The 4,169-nt window shown below is 52.3% G+C and overlaps 1 long non-coding RNA gene across 1 annotated transcript; it reads right to left on the bottom strand.

Moving 5' to 3' along the window:
- Positions 1 to 282: 282 nt before the first annotated feature.
- On the bottom strand, positions 283 to 3,967 carry LOC143441516 (uncharacterized). The gene is made up of 3 exons (XR_013109018.1): positions 3,488 to 3,967; positions 1,582 to 1,873; positions 283 to 1,447 (listed from the first exon to the last, which is right to left on the bottom strand). It is a non-coding gene; the product is annotated as an uncharacterized LOC143441516 (long non-coding RNA).
- Positions 3,968 to 4,169: the final 202 nt, after the last annotated feature.

Consider the following 4,169-nt stretch of genomic DNA (forward strand, 5'->3'; position numbering starts at 1 on the left):
GACATTGGGCCTACCCATAGGCCACAGTCCTAAGTTGAGATGCAGTCACAGAGGGCTGGCTCAATGTCATCTGACAGTTGTCTTATGGCTTCTAGCTGTGGATCAGCAAGGAGCCAAGCTCACGGGATAGCCAAGCTGCCCACGGCAAGCCAGGGTACCTGGTGTCACTTGACAAACCTGCTGGGAAGACATGTCACATCATCTACTCCCCCCACATAGGGAACTCAAGATAGACCAAAGTACAGACACCACCAAAGTCCAACTTGGTGAACCAGTGAGCTTTATTGGGGTCACTTACGGGGGAGGAGTTATATTCACAGGAGCAGCAATGACTCAAAGACAGCTACATCACCAAAGCCCACCCAGCACGGGTGACGGCTCTCAACGCCAGGATCCTGGAGCTCACTGCACAGCCTGCAAGCAGTTCAACAGGTTGCAGAGTGTCCTTTCCAGGTCTAAACCTCTTCCAGGCAGTTGGTCTGGTCTTAGTCTTCTTTGCAGCTCAGCTTTCTTTCTGAGGCTGACTCTCTGCTGTATTACTTACTCTGGCAGGGCCCGGCCTAGTGGATCTTCTTAGTTTCAGGGACTTCCTGAAGTTATCTTGAGTTATTTACTTTCTTGCTTAAGGAGCTTCCAGGCAGGATAGAATGTTTCAATCTCTGAAGAAACTGTTACATATTACCTGTGCTCCGGACAGGAGTGACAGCTGCCCATTTTGTAGAGACTGCATCTGAGGTCAGGGAGGGACCACACCTTCTGAAGCTGGAGGAGGAGATGACCTAACATTCTCAGCTGCCTTCCCCTCCCCAGGTCCCTTCTTGTCCCAAAGTCTTGGTAAAGCCTTCACTAAAGACAGGACTGAGCACTTTGGAGTCAACCGGCCTGGATCAACTTTTGTCTCTGCTATTGAATGGCTGTGTGACCCAGGGCAAGCCACTTGGCCTCTTTGTGGTGTTTCTTCATCTGCCAAATGGGAATGATGGTTTCAGTCTCACTAAAGTACCTGGTCACTGCTGACCCTGACAGCAGCCCGTTAGCTCTGGTGTTCTCCAAACTGTCCTGGCTTTTGGCTCCTACTCCTCACTGGCCCTGAGGCTAGTTGAGGGAGTCTATGACTGACATGCCTGAGATATGCAAGACCAGGACTGCTGCAGGTGAGTGTCTATCAGGTGATGCAGTGGGCGGGGCCTGGAGCGGGGCCGGCTACCTGGTTGTGGAAGCTGTGTATCTGAGGACAGAAGAGTTTTGCACTCACTTCACCTCCTCTCTCTTGGGTCTGTCTGGGCTTCCTGGGCCAAGAGTTTGATGCAGGCAGAAGATCTGTGGCAGCTCTCTGTTCCTGTGAGGGATCTGTGACTCAGTTTACCCATCTGTCCATGATCACCAGAGGCTTCCATTGTCTCTGCTTTAATGATATCCTGAATCACTGGGACCTTAGTCCAACTGCCTATGACAGCAAACAGAGAGCCCTAAGGGTGGGACATACACCCTCAGAAGCCCTAACTAAAGATCCCTTGGTGGCCTCCCAGGGCTACCATGTGTCACTGGCTTATGGCCCCTGTTTTGGGGTTTCCTCCTCACCTGGTATTCCTGTTCCCAAGAGCACTCAGGTGGCCCAGGCTACTGTCCCCTTGCCTCTTCTGGCTTGTTACTCTTCTGGACTGCCTCATGCCTGGGTGTTGTGGGTGGCTCAGGGGAGGTGAGGTGGCCAGAGTTACTTCTTGATGACTGCCAAGGCATGGGGCTAGTTCAGCACTCCTGATCTGTTGATGGTATGGGGCTCGTGGAGAGGACAGAGCAGGAAAGCCAGGAGGTCGGAATCATGGGCTCCAGGCTGAAGGAATCAGATCATTCTGGGCATGTTTGAGCAGGCCTAAGGGCAGAAACACCACATGAAGGACTAGCCTTTCAGCTTCAAGTATAAGGGGTGGGCGATACTTGCACAAAGATCCTGGAATTGCCTGAGGGTGGGGCAGTGGGAACTGAGGGGTGGGGAGTGCAGGCAGGTGGGAAACGGGAGGTTCAGCTGTGTTTGACAGTCCAGGCAACAGGCTTCCCTGAAGGGGCTGGGTGGGTATGTGAGGAGCCGGCTCAGGGCAGGTGGCAGGACTTTAGGATGCAGGGACACAGCAGACATCAGGGTATTTGTTTTCTTTAGCTCTGATGCTGGGCTGAGACAATGGAGGCAAAAAAATGAGAGCTGTCACCTGCTACCTGCCATTGCCACTGCCATCAGTGTCCTCTGAACCCTCTCCAGTGTCCTCCCAGTCTATCCCTGTGATGGCTTTTCCTTTTATTCTTTCCTCAGTGAACTCCATTCTAGACCCCACCTCTTCTATGTATAAAATTCTTAACCCCCCCCCCCCCCCCCCGCTTCCACCTGACTAGGGGTGATTGCTTTGGCTGGGGCAGATTCCACCTCACCTGTCCTCTGCCACCTCAGCCCCATGTGGTCAGCCAAGGGGATACTCCTTATTTCCAGAAACACATCTGCTTCTGCCCGATTGTTCTCTCAGACACTATGAGCCCCTCCCCTCCCCCAGAGGTCATGCGGGGCTCAGAGAGGTCTTTGTTGGAGAAGGCACTGACTTGTTCTCTGAGGTGCCACCTCCCCTTCAGCACATTTTTAAACCATGTAAGGAGATTCAAAACAGACCTGGCATTTGAGAGTGCCCCAGGCCAGGGTTGGAAATGGCCCGTATAGAGCTGAGCACAGGGTTCGTTTCTGAGCCTCTGGGGAGAAGACTAGAGGCTGCCTCAAGGCAGTGACTGTGCCAGTGCAACGGTAGCCACTGTGTCACTGAGGGTAGACAGGTGCCTGAGATCACCACCAACGCACAAAAGCTAGCCCAACCCCCAAACACAATCAGAAGCTCCTGGATCCAGCTGTCCCTGAAGCCATCTAGTCTGAACACCTCAGAACTAAACCAGTATATTTTCTTTTTCAGTCTTTCTTTTCTTTTTTTTGTGTAAAGGTCACGTATGTTTGTATGTGAGGACACGTATGTGCAGTTAGACATGCATGTATATTTATGGTCAATGGCAGGAGTCTTCCTCAGGTTCATTCCACCTTAGTTTTTGAGACAAGATCTCTCACTGAACCCAGAGCTCTCTGATGTGACTGGTCTGGTTGGCCTGAAGCCCCTGGGGGCCCACTGTTTCTAGCTCCCAAATGCTGGGGTTGTAAGCGTGTGTCACCACGCTCTGCTTTTCTTGTGTGTCTTCTGGAGCTAGAACTCTCAGGTCTTAAGACGTATGGTCCAAGACTTCCACCTATGTCTTCCAGCCCCTCAAATCTCTGTACTTAAAACTCACCCTGGGTTGGGTTTCTGGTGTGTATAGTTCCCAGAATTCCGAGAGGCACAGGATTGACACAGTGTTTCCTATCTCCCTGCCCACCTTGCCTCAGCATCTTCAGGCATTCTTCCATTGGAATACACTGAGAGCCTGGTGCTGGGGAGGGCTGTCTCCCAGTGTTGGCACTCACCATGGACAGTAAGAGTTGTCCCCTCCTTCAGGCTCAGTGAGGCCCAGCTCCCAGCAGACTGTTCTGTGAGTCTCTGCAGGATCATGTAAAGCAAGCTTGCTGGGCACACCAGGGCAGGAGGCCCTACCACACTAGACCACACAATACACCTGGGGATGCTGAGCCTCTGTATCTGGATGTCTAGAGCTGACATTCCTGGCCTTCTCCTTGGATAGGTTCTTCTGCATTCCTTGGCCTCTACCAAGGATGTGAATGACACACCTTGCCCAGCACTGTGATAGCCTTGGATGTCTCCATATGTCCCAGGACAGAGGCAGTCCTGCTTGTGAATCCTGGGGGAGACCTCTTGTGAGCTCAGTGGATACCCACGGTGATCAATTCAAGATGGCACCGAGGAACATTCAGGAACTTGGTGTCTCTAGGAGAGCTGGCTTGCTTGTGTAGAGAGAAAGAAAGGAACACAGGGTGGGGTCAGGAGGGGAGACCTTCAGAGAGGGAGAGAGAAGAGGGAAGCAGATGGGAGAGTCAGGGTGAGGCTTCACTGTGAAGTTCGGAGCAACAGCAGCCATTCTGTGTCAATGAGCAGAGCCAGGTCGAGGACAGAGCCCAAGTCCTGGGGTCCATGTCCCTTCTGATCACCTAAGCTTATGACTTAGTTAATTAAGCAGTCCTTAATTCCCTG

Source organism: Arvicanthis niloticus, chromosome 2 (assembly GCF_011762505.2).
Source record: "Arvicanthis niloticus isolate mArvNil1 chromosome 2, mArvNil1.pat.X, whole genome shotgun sequence".
Lineage (NCBI taxonomy): Eukaryota > Metazoa > Chordata > Mammalia > Rodentia > Muridae > Arvicanthis > Arvicanthis niloticus.